Source organism: Spermophilus citellus (genome assembly GCF_964194105.1).
Source record: "Spermophilus citellus genome assembly, chromosome: 5".
Taxonomy (NCBI): Eukaryota; Metazoa; Chordata; class Mammalia; order Rodentia; family Sciuridae; genus Spermophilus; species Spermophilus citellus.
Window position 1 is genome coordinate 45,307,126 of NC_138186.1, and position 20,761 is coordinate 45,327,886.

Below are 20,761 nucleotides of genomic sequence, written 5' to 3' on the forward strand. Positions count from 1 at the left end.
GTTTTCAATTACTGGAAAAGTTTGGGATATCTTAGGCTGCCACTGAACACCCCCCCTGCCTTCTGGGGTTGTCCTCGTTCCAATCGGGGTTATAAGGAGGGAGCGCAACAGGGATCGGGGCCGTAGATGCTTTAAATCTTGACTTCTTCATTCGACCCTCCAGTTCCTTTATCTCCCTTTCCAGTTCCTCCTCCTGCCAGCTGTTACCATGGAGCCCAGTTAGTAACTCCCTTATCTTAGAAATGTACTCAGCACTGTGAAGCCCAGCTCAAGGCCAGAGGCCTTGTTACATATTTGTGTGAAAAACTAGTAAGGGAGTGTCTAGCGCCTGGAGTGCTGATCTTTTCAGACAGTAGCCAAATAAAACAGGACACAGCAACAAAAGAAACACAGAAAACAAAAGTGAAAGTACACAGTGCAGCTGCAATAAAATATGAGGCTCTCTCTTTCTTAGTAGAGGAGCTGATTCCGCTTTGGTCGCGGGTCCCACTAACCGGGACTATCAGGTCCCGCCCACCGGGACTATCGGGTCCCACTCACCGGGACTGTGGGGTCCCACTTACCGGGACTGTTCAGTGCACCACCTCTGACGACTTGCAAGTTTTGATTTTCCCGGGTCTCGGCACCACTTGTCGCGACCCCCTTGCCCGCAAGGAAGACGCAACACCGGGAATCTTCTTACAGCTGTTTATTCAGGCTCTGCAGAGTTCTTCCTCCCCCGGAAGCCCCTCCCAGCCTTAATAAAGTATCCGAACACCCAATGTGAAGCTGCCACGTGGAGCTTTCTCATAGGGTGTCAAAGAACCAAGTGCCAACTCTCCCAAAGAAGGAGTTGTTTGTCACAGACCACAACGAGGCCGGCGCCATCTTGTAATGGCGACCGGTCTGAAGAAACGGCTCACCACAGCCCACTAGGCACTGTGCTTCTTGGTGTTTATAGGAGGGGCCAGATGCAATGACTTTGCCCTCACTTTAGAAGAAATATTTTGCCATTACACATAATTTTGCACCTCTATTTTCATGAGGTAGAAGACCCTAAATTTTTTTCAAATACATTTGTCCCTTGTAAGATACAAAAGTCATACTACTTCTCACTTACTGGGTCCAGTCAGCATAATGTCATCAATATAATGGAAAATCCTGACTGCTTCTAAAAGGGAGAGCAATCAGTACCCTTATGGGACAGGTGATGTAGTGTGTGCCTGTAATCCCACTAATTCAGGAAGTTAAGGCACTAAGATCACAGGTTCAGGTAAGCCTGGGCAACAGAGCAAACTTTGATTTCAAGATAGAAAAAAATTCTTATGATCTAAATTATGGCATGGGTCTGAGGAGTTGATATGCTCTGCAATGTACCCTCTTCACCAAAGTGTCTCAGAAAGCAAAAAGAAATCCCCTGTTCTTTCCAAATCCAAAGCCAAGGTTCTGAAGACCAAGAAAGCAGTGCTGAAAGGCATCCAGAGCCACAAAACAAAACAAATACCAAGGTTGGGGGTGTGGCTCAGTGCAGGCTTAGCCTATGGGAGGCCTGGGTTTAATCCTTGTCACCAAGAAAGAAAGATGCATTCACAACCCACACTTCAGTGGACCCCACATTGTTGCTCTAAAGGCAGATCAGATATCCTGAGAAGGGCATTACCAGGGATAGGGATGGAGCTCAGAGGTAGAGCACTTGCTAGTAAGTGCAAGGCCCTTGGACCAATCCCCAGCACTGGTTAAAAAAATTCTTCCAGGGAAACAACTTCATCACAATGCCATGAACTTCCCCTGATCACTGAGTCTGCTGTGAGAAAAAGAGAAGACCACAGCACAACTTGTGTTCCTTGTGGATGTCAAGGCCAACAAGCACCAGATCAGACTCTGGTCTGATGCCACAGATGTGGCCAAGGCCAATATCCTGATCCAGCCAGGTGGAGAGAAGGCCCATGCTCAACTGCTCCTAATCGTGTTGCTTTAGATGTTGCCAACAAAATGGGGATCATCTAAACTCCATCCAGCTGGATCATTCTAAATACAAATTTTTTTCAACATAAAGAAAAGAGAGGGAGAAAGGACAGTGAATGTGTATTCCTGTCCTTGAGAGGTAAAGACAAACTGGTTCTGGTTGCATTATAGATAATAATGGAGACAAAACCATTCACCAGTCAGGGATGGTGGCATACACAGGTCATCCCAGAGACTCAGGAGGTTTGAGGCCACCCTCAACAACTTAGTGACACCCTGTTCAAAATAAAAAATAAAGAGGACTGGGTATGTAGCTCACTGGTAAACAGCCCGTGGCTTGGATATCTAGTACTCCTGCCCCATACAAAAGGTGTTTTCTAGGTTAATGGCTGTATATCAGGTATCAGGGGATGTGTTATTTTGCTCATGCAATAAAAACTCATCTGACACAGAAGTTGCAGTTGGAGGCGTCCCTGGTTAAATTTACAACAATCCACTGGGATTCTCAATCCCTCTCTCTCTAGCACAGGTCAAACGTGAGTTGAATGGGGTTGGGGTAGCAATCACAACTAACTCCTGTATCTTTTAGGTCCTTGATGGTGGGACTAATCTCTGCAGTACATCCAGGTAGAGGCATTTCTAGCAGCTTCTTCTTGGCCTTCCCACCCCAAAGCCCCCACTCCAAAATCAATATGTCAACCCGGAGACCCTGCCTGTTTCTGAAAAGATTTATTGAATTATGCATTTAGGAACTGTGGGAATAACCACAGAATGGGTTTGTTAAACGTTCTGTCTACTTTGAAAGGAAACTGAGCTAAAAATTCCCTTGATTTCCTGACCTCCATAAACTCCTGTTTGGACTGGTGAGCTATAGTGATATTTGGTATTTCTGGGACTTAGTGTCAATTTAGAGTCAGTGTCCAATAGTAATAAAATAGTTGATTATTTCTTTTCTCCCAATGTACATTTTCACTACTAAAAAGTACTAAATACTTTTTAGTTATTTTATAGTACTAAAAAGTACTATAGCACATAAAGTCCTTTGATGAAGGCGAGGACTAAGATGAACTGTAGAAATTTTCAGTAGTGCACTGGGATCCCTCCTTAAGGAAGCTGAACTTTCTATATTCCAGGGTTTCTGGGTCTGTAAACTGGCTCAAGTCTGGCAAATGATGGAGGGATTGTGTCTGTGTTCTTATGATTCAAGGCAAATGTGTGTGTGTTCCTTTGTCCCAGAAATGTTTAGTTTATATATGTGAAGTAAGAAGTGAGTAGGCTTTCTGTCTGTTTCACTCTTAGGAATATCAGGAGGAGCGAGCAGATGCCATCAGTGCACCAGCCACACTACACTGACTGTTGCTGTGGCAGGTGTCCATTTCAGAAACCACACCTACCTCAAGGCCTTTGGCTACTGAGTGTCACCATCTGTCCCCCTTAGAATTCAATTATGCTCATTACACTTAAGTTTTCACATTTAGAGACTGCAGTTTGTATTCTGAACTTTTGGCCTCATGAAAGCAGAGGAGGTCACAAATACTCTAAGATTCCACTTATAAATTGTCTAAAGCAGTCACATTCTGAGAACCTGTAAACAGAATGCTGGTTGCCAGGGGTCAAGGGGGTGGGGCAGTTTTGTTCAAAGGACATGGAATTTCCATTTTTCAAGATAGAGAAGTACTAAAAACCTCTTGCACACCATGTACATATAGTTTAATAGTATGGTATTATATATTTAAATATGATTTTAATGATGAGCGCAATGGTGCCCACCTGTAATTCCAGTCACTTGGGACATTAAGTCAGGAGGATTGCAAATTCAAAGCCCACCTCAACATCTTAAGGAGACTCTGTCTGAAAACAAAAACAAAAACAAATTCAAAATTACTACAGATGTAGCCTAGTGGTAAATTGCCCCTGAGTTGAATCCCCAGGACACAGTACCTCCAACAAAATCATTTGAATGGTTAATTTGAAGTATTTTTCCTACAATAAAATTTTAACCCTATCTTATCTATTTATTGTCGAACCAACCTAGATGCCCTTCAATAGAGGAATGGATAAACTCTAGTTTATGCACACAGGACTATTACTCAGCATTTAAAAAGAATAAAATTAGGCCTTTGGAGGTAAATGGATGAAGTTGGAAAATATCATGCTAAGTGAAATAAGCCAATCCAAAAAAAGCAAAGGCCAAATGTTTTCTCTGGTATGTGGATGCTGATTCATAATGGGGCTAGTAGGCAGGGGAAAAATGGAGGAACTTTGGATTGGGCACAGGGGAGTGAGGGGACAGAGGGAGCATTGGACTAGGAAAGATGATGGAGAATGAGATGTACATAATTACCCTAGGTGCATGTATGACTGCATGAATGGTGTGATTCACATCGTGTACAGAGAAATGAAAAGTTGCGCTCCATTTGTGTATAATAAATCAAAATGCATTCTGTTGTCATGTGTAACTAATTATTACAACAAATGAAAGAAAGTTAATCCTATTACTAATTTAGTTGTTTGTGTGTGTATGTATATGTGTGTATATATAGTGACCTAGTGGACACACATAGGAGAGACCCCTGAGGAGAAAGGAGAGATTCAGAGGAGACAGAAGAGAACTACATATGCTGAACCCCCCGGGCAGGCTCTACATGGGCTCTCCAGGGGCAGGCACTGTTTGCACAGGCTGAATGGGTCTTTTTATTGCTTTTCTCATGACAGGTGGAGAGACTATAAAAAGTGAGGCAGACAGGAAGGAACCAGAGGCATTAGCCTTCGTGGGATTCCTCTAGAGTTTCTAAAGAACACAGATCACATGTCCTTTTACTCTGTGTCTGCCTGATTCTGTGATAATCTAACCCACACCAATCAGCCCACCATTCCCCTGGTTAATCCCCCAATGCCTGAGACAGAGAAGGGGACAAGGACAGAGCAGGAGCCACAGCCGCATTGCTGCTCACTCCTAACCCTGTGACAAGAATACAGTGCAGCTGGACCTTTTAGGATGTTCACTGCCCTGGCTTTTGGCAGGACTAAGGGGAGTAGCTGGAGACCTGGCTGCCAGCCCCGCACAAATAAAGACATATCTATCCCTGTTCTGGAAGGCTGGTCACCTCCACTGCCCTCTGTGCAGTGGAAGTCATGAGGGACCCTACAACCCCAAAACCTGCCATCTCCATCCATTCCCACATTTCTCACCTGAACCCTTCACAGCAGAAGTTGTCTTCCTCTTCTTGCACCAAAGGACACGAAGAAGAAGAACAGCATCAACAGCAACAACCACAGACATAAAGGCACTCCATCAGCTGTGAAGTGGCAGGGCCAACCCTGAAAGCACACATGTTACCATCTGGGTTCCAGAGCCTCTAGACTTCCTTTCTCTCACCACCTTGGTCACTGACCTACCCACCGGAAACCCCTCTGGGTCACCCAGGTTCACCACAGGGCACAGTGCCAGTGCTGTCTTTCCTGCTGGATCCCACGGGGCAGCTGAATCTCTGCTCTTGTCCTTGAGGAATCCTGGTGGACACCCAGGTCTGGTAGGTCCCATTCCCATAGGGAAAGAAACTCCCAGACAGCTGTGTCTCCTGGCTCAGAGGTCTCCCATCCCGGTGTCAGGTCAGAGAGATAATCTTGGGATAGAAGCCAAAAGTCCAGCCTGTCACATTGATGGTATTCTCCAAGGCCTCACCACAGGTCACAGTCACTGTTGGGGACACTGGAGAAGAAAAAGAAGAACCAGTCAAGCATGGGATCAAACCTCACTCCCCTCTAAAAGAGGCAGAGGGAACAGGGATGGTTCTCTCTACTTTTCTCTTTCTGGCCAAAGTCCTCATTGACACCAGGCCTGCTGCAAATCTGTTCTCAGTTGAGGGCATCAGTTCTCTGACTGGCAGGAGGATTGAACTTTGGTTTGTGACCTCCCATTCTCACTTCCACATGTTGATGTTGAGGAGGGGGTGTTACAGGGACTCTTTGTTTGTGAGGCCATAAAGGAGCTCTGCATAAAAATAGGGTTGGCTGGCAGATGGCCAGAAGAGGCCTCAAGTCCTGCCTTACCCCAGTCTCCTGAGGCTCAGGGTTCTTCCTGGTTATGGTCCAGGCAGTACATATGTAGCCACAACCTCCTTTATTTATCCAGTGGTTTAACAGGACAGGGAAATCAGAACACATCACAACAACCGAAAACACAAGCATCCCATACTACAGAGGAAGTCCTCTGGATCAAGGCACAGAGGAATGGGGGCAATTATCTCATTGAAGTATATCCAGGAGTTCAGATATATATATATATATATATATATATATATATATATATATATATATATATAGAATCTTCCACAAACTTTTCCCAGCCTGAGGGCCCAGTAAGCCTTGCTTGCACTATCATCTGATTTCCATGGCTTCTTGATTTCCATAGCCAAAGTCTGAGTAGAGGAAGGATACATCATCCAGCTTTGAGTGTCTGGATAAATGGAGAGAAAGGGCTCCTCATCATAGTAGAAATCCCAGAAGCCCCTGGTGTGGTTGTTCTTTTGCATCTCACAGCCCCAAGTGTCCTGGAGGGAATGAGACCCTGCACCCATCCACCAGTCACTTTTACATCCACTGTCCTCTCTGCCTCCCTGCCCACTAGGTAGAAACTCTAGCCCACATAGGACGCCAACATGGCTCTCTCTCTTTAATTTCCTTTATGTTGAGCTCCACAGACCCTATTGCTTGCCCTTCTCTGACAAATGCAGTGAGAAGAGAGGTCCCTGCACTCTGCAACCAGCCTTCCTGCAGAAAGCCACAGATGACATTTCTTCCTGGAATCAAGAGCTCAGGAACGATCACCACTTATTTTGCCCTCCTAGGCCACACTGAGAGAAAGAAAAGGGACAAAGTCCCCTGAATATGGATTTCCAATACAAGGAAAACAGGATAGGAGGAAAGAAACATGGGACCTGAAGAACGGAGGAAGGGAACATGGAAACAGGCTGACATGTAGTTTAGAACCAAGACAGAGGCACAGGCCTACTAAAAGTACTGGTGGAGAGTGGAAGGGGGAACCGGGCCTGTAGCAGAAGGCCTTCACAAAGGTGAGAGGCTGCAGACTGGGCTTGTTAGAGGGCCAGAGGTCAGGAGGAGCCCAGGGTAGGAGGACCCATGGCCAGAAGGTTTGGAAATACAGGCAGGTCAGGGGACAGAGAGGAAGGTACAGCCCCTTTGCAAGCTCCTTAAAGACAAGCTGGGGCAAGGAGGGTATCTTAGAGGGGCAGGAGGGGCTGCAGACCACAATCCAAAAGGAGTTTAGAGTGGGCAGTTTTGAAGTATAGGGCTGGATGTAAAGTAGAAGAGAGGCCATTTGTGGCCCTAGGTGGGAAGGTAAGTGGTCCTGTCAGCATCCGCTGGGGAAAGCCAGGCAGCAGTGTCCCCAGAGAGCTGCTGTATATTTTCTACACATGGTGCTGTGAAAACTGGAGATTCCCATAAAAATAAATGAGGGTGGAGCTTTTTCTTACACATACACAAAAATGAATTCAGTGCTGGAGATAATGCTCAGTGGCAGAGCTCTTGCCTACCATATACATGTGCTTGATCCCAGCACTACAAAAACAAAGAGACAAAGAAGAATCCCTATTGCCATCTATTCTAGCTGGTGACCTAATGCTGGGTCCACAAAATCTGACTATTCCAGTAACTTAAGCAAATGACAAAGAAACATGCAAATACACAGAAGTACCTTTTCAATAATCTGGGGAAGGCTCTGAGAATTTATGGGTCGCTGGAAAGAGAGAGAGAGATACACTGGAATTCCTTATTCTTATATAGGGGACACACAAGGGATGGTTCCATGGAAAATTCTGTCCCCAAAAGGCCAAAAGTGTAGGATTACAAAGGAACAGGTGAGTGTAACTCAACCCCAGTGGGTGACACCTACACCTGGCGCCATGCCTTGTTTTCTAAGCTGGGGAATGCCCAAGTTACTACAGAAGGCAATAATTGTTCAGTGCCTGGGGCATCAGGACTTCAAGGTGTGTCCATCTAGGGCAGCTCCTGACAAATCCCTACAAATCAAAAGGGACAAAGCATTCAACCTATTCAAAGCTGAGCAAAGGATCCCTACAGACAGTTCCTGGAAGAGATACACAAATGGCCAATAAAAACAGGGAAAGCGAGTTAACATTAGAAGTCATTAGGGAAATATGAACCAAAAGCACAAGATACTACTTTGCCTCATCAGGACGGGAACTGTTTTTTTTTTTTTTTTAAAGCATGCAGAAAAAACAAGTTTGCAAATATGCAGAGAAAATGTCTCTGGGAAAACCAAATATCCACATACAGAAGAATGAAAATGAACACTCATCTCACCTTTCATACAAGAATCAACTCAAAATGGATTAAAGATATGAATGGAAGAACTGAAGTTGAGTGTGTTAGGGAGAATTATAGTCCCAGCTACTCTTGATGCTGAGGCAGGAGGGTCACTGAAGCCCATAAGAGTAAGACCAGTCTGGGCATACTAGAAAAACACTTTACAAAAAAAAATCCCCCCAAAACCTAAAACTATTAAATTACTAGAAGAGAACATAGGGGAAATGCTTTCTTACTTTATTTCAAAATAGACCATTGGGAGGAAGACTCAACATGGCTGCAGGTGGGGAGGCAGCACTTTCATTACCTCCTTAGCCATGCAGACAGAGAGACACATCAGAACGTTTGGATTCTGCCTGCTGAGAAACTCCCAGCAAAATTCCGCTGAAGTGAGACCTAGGGGGGGAGTTTGGGATTATTGGAGATGACAGCTTGCCCTGGTACAGGGGAATCTCAGCCACCCTGCGCCTGGAGGTGCAGGTCGCCGCTGTCTGGTGACCAGCCACAGAGAGAGGCGTTTCAGCACTGCTGGAGACCATGTGCAGTGTAGAGAAACGAAGAGTTGGATCCCTTGAAGTGGTTGCTAACCAAGCCTTCATGAAACAGTGGACCAAGAACTGAAACCAAGACCAGGACAGACCAGAGACAGGCCAGTGCTGCAGCCCAGCTAGCTGGGCAAAATAGCCAGGGGGTGACGAGCAACTTGTGGAGATTGATACAGCATGAGTGGGAGCCATTTATTGTAGGATGGGAGGGGTATATATACATTCCACACAGCTTATCTTAATTAACATAAACTAGATACAGCAGTCAACCAATAAGGAATCTCCACACTTAAAATGCCAGGTGCCATCTTGACTTGTTTACAGACCTTAACAGGCCAGACCCACACCTCCCATCAGAAACTCCAGCAAGGAGTCTGGGGCCCGCCAAAGCAGAGAGCTGACATCACCAGAGTTCGGCAAACGGGATACCTTCACAGCGAAATCGGCTTCAACAGGTGTGTGACTCCCATCCCCACCAGATACATACAACTGGGAAACCTCAAAAATCTCTCCCCAGAGCTCTGTGGGTGTGACTGTAGGGGCTGAGGGAAGCAGAGGGGACTCCTGACCTCCAACTCCTCCTACCACCAGCAGTGACAGCCAAGGCCTTAGCTGCCAGCTCCGGGGGCATGGCCACCAAAGGAGTTCAGGCAAAATAAGCTGATGGTTCTCATATCACCCACTCCACAACCTTGGGGTCTGGGTGAATGGCAAACAGAGAGAGTGCTCAGTTGTTCGGGAGAACAGGGCACTCATGGGGCTGCAAGTTTAACTAGATCTGTGGAGGAGCCTCTGGTGAGCAGTGAGCAGGGCCTGGCTGGCTGGCAGGAGAAAGGGGGGGAGGGGCCGGAGAAGAGAAATTGTCCTAGGCTAACAGGATTGGAGAGATGCCCAGTAGGGGAAGAGGAGCCACCATACAGGGATTACTTCCAGCATATAGAGGGCAGAAGCTTGGCTCAGAGGGCAGAGCTCCACCTACTGGAAGAGAAGAAAATAGAACTCTAAGACTGCATTTATCTTTTTTTTTTCTCTTTTCCCTTTTCAATTTTTATTGTTCTTTCCATTCACCTTTATTCTACCTATTTTTCTCTCCCTCTTTCTCTTTAAGGACTTCTTCCTTCCCCTTCCCCCTAACTTTCATCCCAAGCATTACGACTTTCATTACATGTAATTTTCTAAATGCAAATAGGCGAATGTTCTGAGGCTGTCTATAGGGCTCCTAAGTCCCCAGCTACTACCAAATACCCTGATCAATTAGCCTGTTAATATCCCCCTTCAGTAGAGCAATCTTCCAAACTAGCCAAGACATACTAACATTCATACCATCATAGCATCCAACTTAAACATAAAATCCAAAGACCAAACAACAGATCCTACAGAATCCATAAGAATCCATACAGAATCCATACACAATCCATAAGCCTTTTATGAAATGAATGAATCAGCTTTAAATTACAATAAAGCCCAACATCTCCACACATAGTCTCCCACCACAAAGGAGAGACCACAGAGATATAAAACCAAAAAAAAAATTATAGGAGAAAACAGAAACACAGCAGTTAAACAGAGTTGGAAAGTAACGTGAAGACCATGAAAAAACAAGGGAAAAAAGGATTACAATCAATGCAGGACAATTTAAATTTACAGGAGAACCTAGAGGTATCCGAAAAATGGACAGAGAAAGAACTCAAGGCATGCCTGACTCAGATGGAATGGAATCTTAAAGAAGTCATTAGACAGCAAGTCCCAACAATGAAAGAATACTTTGAAAATGAATTACATAAGCAGACTCAAGAAGCAAAAAATGAACTCTACCAGGAGATAGAAATTTTAAAAAAGAATCAAACAGTAATCCTAGAAATGCAGAAAACCATAAACCAAATCAAAACTCAAATGAGAATATTACAAGTAGACTAGATCAAATAGAAGTCAGAACATCAGATAATGAAGAAAAAGTATATCAACTTGAAAAGAGTATAGTCAACGCAGAAAGGCTGGTAAGAAACCATGAGCAAAACATCCAAGAGATATGGGATATCATAAAAAAACAAACTTAAGAGTCATTGGAATAGAGGAAGGTATAGAGGTTCCAACCAAAGGAATTAGCAATCTGTTCAATGAAATAATTTTAGAAAACTTTCGAGACATGAAAGATGGAATGGATTTCCAAATCCTGGAAGCCTACAGGACCCCAAACATACAAAACCATAATAGACCAAAACCAAGACACATTATTATGAAGATATTCAACATACAGAACAAGGAGATAATATTAAAAGCTACAAGAGAAAGGAGGCAGATTACATTCAGGGGTAAACCAATTAGGTTAACGGCTGATTTTTCATCACAGACATTGAAAGCAAGAAGATCCTGGAACAACGTATTTCAAACGCTGAAAAATAATGGATTCCAACCAAGAATATAGGATCCAGCAAAATTAAGCTTCAGGTTTGACAATGAAATTAAAATATTTCACAATAAACAAAAGTAAAAGAATTCGCAGCCAGAAAACCAGCACTGCAAAGCATTTTGAGCAAAACACTACAGAAAGAGGAAATGAAAAACAGCACCCAAAACCAACAGTGGGAGGTAACCCAGTAAAGAGGGAAAAAATAATCAAAAAGGAAAAACAAGCCAAATTTAAATAAATAAATAAACAAACATGACTGGAAGTACAAACAATATATCAATAGTAATCCTAAATGTTAATGGCTTAAACTTACCAATTAGGCAACATAGGCTAGTAACTTGGATTAAAAAAGCAGATCCAACAATATGCTGCATTCAGGAGACTCATATGATAGGAAAAGACATACACAGGCTGAAGGTAAAAGGTTGGGGAAAATCATACCACTCACATGGTCCTCCGAAGCAAGCAGGAGTGCCCATACTCATATAGAATAAAATCAAATTCAAGCCTAAGTTAATCAAAAGAGATAAAGAAGGACACTATATATTGTTAAAGGGAACCATTCTCCAACAAGACACAACAATTATCAATATTTATGCACCAAACAATGGCGCAGCTATGTTCATAAAACAAACTCTCCTCAAGTTCAAGAATCAAATAGACCACAACACAATAATTATGGGTGACTTCAACATACCTCTCTCACCATTGGACAGATCTGCCAAACAAAAGTTGAATAAAGAAACTATAGAACTCAATAACACAATCAATAACCTAGACTTAACCGACATATATAGAATATATCAACCATCATCAAGTGGATATACATTTTTCTCAGCAGCACATGGATCCTTCTCAAAGATAGACCATATATTATGCCATAGGGCAACCCTTAGTAAATATAAAGGTGTGGAGATAATACCATGCATCTTATCTGATCATAATGGAATGAAACTGGAAATCAATGATAAAAGAAGGAAGGAAAAATCCTGCATCACCTGGAAATTGAACAATATGTTACTGCATGATCAGTGGGTTACAGAAGACATAAAGAAGGAAATCAAAAAATTCTTAGAGATAAATGAAAATACAGACACAACATAACAGAATCTATGGGACAAAATGAAAGCAGTTTTAAGAGATAAATTCATTGCTTAGAGTTCATTCCTCAAAAAAAGAAAAAAACCAACAAATAAATGAGCTCACACTTCATCTCAAAGCCCCAAGAAAAGGAAGAGCAAAACAACAGCAAATGAAGCAGAAGGCAAGAAATAATTAAAATCAGAGCAGAAATCAACAAAATTGAAACAAAAGAAACTATTGAAAAAATTGACAAAACTAAAATTTGGTTCTTCGAAAAAATAAATAAGATTGACAGACCCTTAGCAATGCTAACAAAGAGAAGAAGAGAGAGAACTCAAATTACTAACATATGGGACGAAAAAGGCAGTATCACAACAGACTCTACAGAAATACAGAAGATATTAGAAATTATTTTGAAACCCTATATTCCAATAAAATAGAAGATAGTGAAGACATTGACAAATTTCTTAAGTCATATGATTTGCACAGATTGAGTCCTGAAGATATACACAATTGAACAGACCAATATCAAGTCAGGAAATAGAAGAAGCCATCAAAAGCTTACCAAGCAAGAAAAGCCCAGGAATGCATGGATACACAGCCAAGTTCTACAAGACCTTTAAATAAGAACTAACACCAATAATCTTCAATTTATTTCAGGAAAGAGAAAAAGAGGCAGTAATTCAAAACTCATTCTATATATGAGGCCAATATCACCCTGATCCCAAAACCAGGCAAAGACACATCAAAGAAAGAAAACTTCAGACCAATATCTCTGATAAACATAGATGCAAAAAGTTCTCAATAAAATTCTGGCAAATTGAATACAAAAACATATCAAAAAGATTGTGCACCATGATCATTGGGATTCATCCCAGGGATGCAAGGTTGGTTCAACATATGGAAATCAATAATTATAATTCATCACAACAATAGACTTAAAGATAAGAATCATATGATCATGTCAATAGATGCAGAAAAAACATTTGACAAAATACAGCACCCCTTTATATTCAAAACACTAAAAAAAATTAGGGGTAAAAGGAACATATCTCAACATCATAAAGGCTATCTATGCTAAACCTCAGGCCAACATCATTCTAAATGGAGAAAAATTGAAGGCATTCCCTCTAAAAACTGGAACAAGACAAGTATGCCCTCTTTTACCACATCTATTCAACATAGTTCTTGAAACACTGGCCAGAGCAATTAGATAGATGAAAGAAATCAAAGGGATATGCATAGAAAAAGAAGAACTTAAATTAGCAGTATTTGCTGACGATATGACTCTCTACCTAGAAGACCCAAAAAACTCTACCATAAAACTTCTAGAATTAGTAAATGAATTCAGCAACGGAGCAGGATATATGATCAACACTCATAAATCAAAGGCATTTCTGTATATCAGTGACAAAGCCTCAGAGAAGGAAATGAGGAAAACTACCCCATTCACTATAACCTTAAAAAAAAAGATACTTGGGAATCAGCTGAACAAAAGAGGTGAAAGATCTATACAATGAAAACTACAGAACCCTAAAGAGAGAAATCCAAGTAGACCTTAGAAGATGGAAAGATCTACCTTGCTGTTGGATAGGCAGAATTAATATTATCAAAATGACCATACTACCAAAAGCACTATACAGATTTAATGCAATTCTTATAATAATTCCAATGGCATTCCTCATAGAAATAGTAAAAGCAATCATGAAATTCATCTGGAAAAATCCTTAGCAGGAAGAGCTAAGCAGGTGGCATCGCTATTCCAGACCTTAAACTATACTACAGAGCAATAGTAACAAGAACAGCATGGTATTGGCACGAAAACAGACTGGTAGACCAATGGTACAGAATAGAGAAAAGCAGTATGGAGATTCCTTGGAAATCGGGGAATGGATCCACCATTTGACCCAGTTATCCCTCTCCTCAGACTATATCCAAAGGACTTAAAAACAGCATACCACAGAGACACAGCCACATCAATCTTTATAGTAGCACAATTCACAATAGCTAAATTTGGAGCCAACCTAGATGCCCTTCAGTGGATGAATGAATAAAAAATGTGGCACATTCACACAATGGAATTTTACTCAGCAATAAAAGAGAATAAAATCTTGGCTTTTGCAGGTAAATGGATGGCGTTGGAGAAGATTATGATAAGTGAAGTAAGCCAATCCAAAAAAAACAAGTGGTGAATGTTTTCTCTGATATAAAGAGGCTCACTCATAATGGAGTAGGGAGGGGGAACATGGGAGGAATAGATGAATTCTAGATAGAGAAGAACAGATGGAGGGAAAGGGAGGAGGCAGGGGATTAGCAAGGATGGTGGAATGAGAGGGACATCATTATCCAAAGCATATATATGAAGAAACAAATTGGTGTCAACCTACTTTATATACAAACAGAGATATGAAAATTTGTGGTATATATGTGTAATAAGAATTGCAATATGAAAAAAGTACATGTATAAAGATATAAATTGGTGTGAACATACTTTATACAAAGTTATGAAAACTGTGCTCTATATGTATAATACATTGCATTGTTGTGTATTTACAAAAATAAAATCAATTACAAAAAGATATGATCCTACCATTATAAGATCCAAAAAACTCTACCATATGACTTCTTGAGTAGTTAATAAATTAAGTAGCAGGATACAAATTCAATATACAAAAATTGATAGCTTTCTTATACATCAGTAATGAATTCACTGAAAAAGAAATCAGGAGCCTCAGGAAAAAAAAATATTAAATACCTTAGAATAAATCTAACCAAGGAGATGAAGGACCTCTACATTGAAAAATTATAAAGCAGGATTCCAACATGGCGGCGGGCGCGGAGAGATCAAGTCTCTGACCTCTTCAGCTGTGCGGGCATAGGGAGTCGTAAACAACCTAAATCTGTTTGCTCAGGATCACTAGGCAATGCTGAGCTGATGTGGATCTGGGGCGAACAGTCTGGGCCTCTCAGAACACACACTGAGCCCGGATCGGCTGAATTCAAGCTCCCATTCGCCTGCTTCCCGCAGACAAACAGCTGTGACTCAGCACTAATCCATCCGGCTGAAACAACTGGTCAGCCCTTCTCATTCTACGGAGGTAAATGCCTACCGAGCCTTCATAGGTAGTGGCCACAGGTTTGAAACGGGGCTTGGGAGAGACAGTAAGAACCCACCCGTTGCATTGGTCGCCCGGCAAAGGGAAACGAACTGTCGCCATTTGCAAGAGACACCACCATGGCAGAGAACTGATGTCATCAGACTGCGGCGGAGGAGATAACTTCATTGAAACCCGTGGCTACTGGTGTGTAATTCCCTAGCCTTCCCTCTCCACACATAGGGGAAACCTTAAGGGCCCCTCCCAGCTCTCCTGTAAGGGCCCCTCCCAGCTCTCCCGTGAGCGCGATAGCCAAACCCAGGGAATCAGAGGTGGTGCGGGACCCGCAGCGCGGAACTACAGCTACCACCAGGGCTGACTGCTGAGGTCTCTTGCACCAGCTACTGGGGGCGTGGCTACCGCAGGACAAGTAAAATTCGCTGAGGATTCTCAGCCCCAAGGTCTACAAACTTAGGGTCTGAGGGAATGGCAAACAGGGAGAGTGTGCCCAGTCGTTCATGAAAACAGGGCTCCCGGGAGCAGCAGACCTGGCGTGTAGCCATTATTGTGGTGAGCGGCACCCGTGAGAGGGGCCTGGCTAGAGGAAAAGTGGGAAGTGACTAGACACAAGAGAAGGCCCTAGGCACTCAGGATTGGAGACTCGCCCAGTCTGGGAGGAGCTGCTGCACAGTGACTGGTTCCCACGTATTGACAGGAGAAACTTGGCCTGGTGGGCACAGCGCCACCTACTGGAAGAGAAGTTAATCAAACTCTAAGACTGCATTTATTAGTTTTTTTTTCCTTTTTTTCTTCTCTTTTTTTTTTGATTTGGGTTTTTCTTTCATTTTCATTTTTCTTTCTTGTTGTTTTATTAAATTTTTTTTACAATTTTTTTAATTTTTTTCTTCTAATTTTAATTTTCATTTTTTTATTATTTTTTTAATTTTTTTTCTTTTTTTATTTCCTATTTTTTTCTTCTTTTGTCTTTTCATTTCTCTTATTCCCCCTTCCTTGAATTCTACCTGCTTACTCTCATTCTCTTTAGTGACTTCTTCCCTTCCCTTCTAATACCTTTCCTCCCAAGCATCAAATAAATTTATAGGAGTAAACAGTAACTCAGCAGTCAAACAGAACAAGAAGTAACATGAGCAGCTTCAAAAAGCAAGGAAGAAAAGGAGTACAAACAATGCAGGACAGCCTAAATATTCAGGAGGACCTAGAGTCATCAGAAAAATGGTCATATAAAGAACTCAAGGAACACCTTAGACAGATGGAATGGAACCTTAAAGAGGATACAAGACAGCAAATTCAAGCAGTGAAAGAACACATTGAGAATGAATTACATAAACAGATAAAAGAAGAAGTTAAGCATCTTTATCAGGAGATAGAGATTATAAAAAATAATCAAACAATAATTCTAGAAATGAAGGAAACAATAAACCAAATTAAAAACTCAATTGAGAGTATCACTAACAGAGTGGAGCAAGTAGAAGCCAGAACGTCAGATAATGAAGACAAAATATATCATCTTGAAAAGAGTCTAGCCAACTCAGAAAGGCTGGTAAAAAATCACGAGAAAAACATCCAAGAGTTATGGGATAACATAAAAAAACCAAACTTACAAGTCATCGGGATAGAAGAAGATACAGAGATTCAAACCAAGGGAATGAGTAACCTGCTGAATGAAATAATTACAGAAAACTTTCCAGAAATAAAAAAGGAATCAGATATACAAATTGAAGATGCGTACAGGACACCGAGCACACAAAATCACAGTAGACCAACGCCACGACACACTGTTATGAAGATATCCAATATACAGAACAAAGAGAAAATATTAAAAGCTACAAGAGAAAGGAGACAGATTACATTCAGGAGTAAACCAATAAGGTTAACAACGGATTTTTTATCACAGACACTGAAAGCAAGAAGGTCATGGAACAATGTATTTCAAACACTGAAAGACAATGGATGCCAACCAAGAATTCTGTATCCAGCAAAATTAAGCTTCAGGTATGACAACAAAATAAAAATCTTTCATGATAAACAAAAGTTAAAAGAATTTGCAGCCAGAAAACCAGCATTGCAAAGCATTTTGAGCAAAACACTACACGAGGAAGAAATGAAAAACAATAACCAAAACCATCAGTGGGAAGTGGCTCAGTAAAGACAGAGGGTGAGGGAAAAGATAATCATGGAGAAACAAACTAAATTGTTTAAAAAAACGATAAATAATCAAACATGGATGGAAGTTCAAACCATATATCAATAGTAACTCTGAATGTTAATGACTTAAACTCTCCAATAAAGCGACATAGGCTGGTATCATGGATTAAAAAAACAAATCCAACAATATGCTGCCTCCAGGAGACACATCTGATTGGAAAAGACATACACAGGCTGAAGGTGAAAGGATGGAAAAAAATATACCACGCACACGGTCCTCGTAAGCAAGCAGGGGTGGCCATCCTCATATCGAATAAAATCGACTTCAAGACTAAGTTAATCAAAAGGGATAAAGAAGGTCATTATATACTGTTAAAAGGAACCATTCACCAACAAGACATAACAATTATCAATATTTATGCACCAAATAATGGTGCTGCGACATTCATAAAACAAATTCTCCTCAAGTTCAAGAATCAAATAGACCACAACGCAATAATTATGGGTGACTTCAACACACCTCTCTCACCATTGGACAGATCCTCCAAACAAAAGTTGAATAAAGAAACTATAGAACTCAATATCACAATCAATAACCTAGACTTAACTGACATATATAGAATATATCAACCATCATCAAGTGGATATACATTTTTCTCAGCAGCACATGGATCCTTCTCAAAGATAGACCATATATTATGCCATAGGGCAACCCTTAGTAAATATAAAGGTGTGGATATAATACCATGCATTTTATCTGATCATAATGGAATGAAACTGGAAATCAATGATAAAAGAAGGAAGAAAAAATCCTACATCACATGGAAAATGAACAATATGTTACTGAATGATCAATGGGTTACAGAAGACATAAAGGAGGAAATCAAAAAATTCTTAGAGATAACTGAAAATACAGACACAACATATCAGAATCTATGGGACACAATGAAAGCAGTTTTAAGAGGAAAATTTATTGCCTGGTGGTCATTCCTCAAAAAAAGAAAAAAACAACAAATAAATGAGCTCACACTTCATCTCAAAGCCCTAGAAAAGGAAGAGCAAAACAACAGCAAATGTAGCAGAAGGCAAGAAATAATTAAAATCAGAGCGGAAATCAATGAAATTGAAACAAAAGAAACTATTGAAAAAATTAACAAAACTAAAAGTTGGTTCTTCGAAAAAATAAATAAGATCGACAGACCTTTAGCCATGCTAACGAAGAGAAGAAGAGAGAGAACTCAAATTACTAACATACGGGATGAAAAAGGCAATATCACAACAGATGCTACAGAAATACAGAAGACAATTAGAAATTATTTTGAAAACCTATATTCCAATAAAATAGAAGATAGTGAAGACATTGATAAATTTCTTAAGTCATATGATTTGCCCAGACTGAATCAGGAGGATACACACAATTTGAACAGACCAATATCAATGGTTGAAATTGAAGAAGCCATCAAAAGACTACCAACCAAGAAAAGCCCAGGACCGGATGGGTATACAGCGGTGTTTTACAAAACCTTTAAAGAAGAATTAATACCAATACTTTTCAAGTTATTTCAGGAAATAGAAAAAGAGGGAGCTCTTCCAAATTCATTCTATGAGGCCAACATCACCCTGATTCCGAAACCAGACAAAGACACCTCAAAGAAAGAAAACTACAGACCAATATCTCTAATGAACCTAGATGCAAAAATCCTCAATAAAATTCTGGCGAATCGAATACAAAAACACATCAAAAAAATTGTGCACCATGATCAAGTAGGATTCATCCCTGGGATGCAAGGATGGTTCAATATACGGAAATCAATAAATGTTATTCACCACATCAATAGACTTAAAGATAAGAACCATATGATCATCTCGATAGATGCAGAAAAAGCATTCAACAAAGTACAGCATCCCTTTATGTTCAAAACATTAGAAAAACTAGGGATAACAGGAACTTACCTTGACATTGTAAAAGCTATCTATGCTAAGCCTCAGGCTAGCATCATTCTGAATGGACAAAAGTTAAAGGCATTCCCTCTAAAATCCAGAACAAGACAGGGATGCCCTCTATCACCACTTCTATTCAATATAGTTCTCGAAACACTGTCCAGAGCAATTAGACAGACAAAAGAAATTAAAGGCATAAAAATTGGAAAAGAAGAACTTAAATTATCACTATTTGCAGATGACATGATTCTGTACCTAGAAGACCCAAAAGGGTCTACAAAGAAACTACTAGAACTAATAAATGAATTCAGCAAAGTGGCAGGATATAAAATCAACACGCATAAATCAAAGGCATTTCTGTATATCAGCGACAAAACTTCTGAAACGGAAATGAGGAAAAACACTCCATTCACAATATCCTCAAAAAAAATAAAATACTTGGGAATCAACCTAAAAAAAGAGGTGAAAGATTTATACAATGAAAACTACAGAACCCTAAAGAGAGAAGTAGAAGAAGATCTTAGAAGATGGAAAAATATACCCTGTTCATGGATAGGCAGAACTAACATTATCAAAATGACGATATTACCAAAAGTTCTATATAGGTTTAATGCAATGCCAATCAAAATCCCAAAGGTATTTCTTGTAGAAATAGATAAAGCAATCATGAAATTCATATGGAAAAATAAAAGACCCAGAATAGCAAAAGCAATTCTAAGCAGGAAGTGTGAATCAGGCGGTATAGCGGTACCAGATTTCAAACTATATTACAGAGCAATAGTGACAAAAACAGCATGGTACTGGTACCAAAACAGGCGGGTGGACCAATGGTATAGAATAGAGGACACAGAGACTAATCCACAAAGTTACAACTATCTTATATTTGATAAAGGGGCTAAAAGCATGCAATGGAGGAAGGATAGCATCTTCAACAAATGGTGTTGGGAAAACTGGAAATCCATATGCAACAAAATGAAACTGAATCCCTTTCTCTCGCCATGCACAAAAGTTAACTCAAAATGGATCAAGGAGCTTGATATCAAATCAGAGACTCTGCGCCTGATAGAAGAAAAAGTTGGCTCTGATCTACATATTGTGGGATCGGGCTCCAAATTCCTTAATAGGACACCCATAGCACAAGAGTTAATAATAAGAATCAACAAATGGGACCTACTTAAACTAAAAAGTTTTTTCTCAGCAAGAGAAACAATAAGAGAGGTAAATAG

At 40.8% G+C, this 20,761-nt stretch overlaps 2 protein-coding genes and 1 pseudogene across 7 annotated transcripts in view; 1 reads left to right on the forward strand and 2 right to left on the reverse strand.

Annotated features, from left to right (window-relative positions):
* LOC308649362 (spermatogenesis-associated protein 1-like) overlaps positions 1-5,488 on the reverse strand; it is a 51,778-nt pseudogene extending 46,290 nt beyond the window's left edge. Inside the window, exon 1 of the transcript in view lies at positions 5,348-5,488. The product of the transcript in view is annotated as a spermatogenesis-associated protein 1-like (transcript). The remainder of the gene's footprint in view (positions 1-5,347) is intronic.
* LOC308650243 (MHC class I polypeptide-related sequence B-like) overlaps positions 1-20,761 on the forward strand; it is a 601,646-nt gene that overhangs the window by 479,553 nt on the left and 101,332 nt on the right. The window lies entirely within an intron of this gene.
* LOC308650241 (MHC class I polypeptide-related sequence B-like) overlaps positions 1-20,761 on the reverse strand; it is a 167,606-nt gene that overhangs the window by 128,871 nt on the left and 17,974 nt on the right. For 2 of the 4 annotated variants that reach the window (XR_014022298.1, XR_014022299.1), the window contains one exon: positions 3,715-3,795. The gene's annotated coding sequence lies outside the window, so the exon portion shown is untranslated. Of the gene's footprint in view, positions 1-3,541; positions 3,796-20,761 lie in introns of those variants that run through there. The other 2 variants (XM_081296244.1, XM_081296241.1) reach the window with 2 other exon arrangements.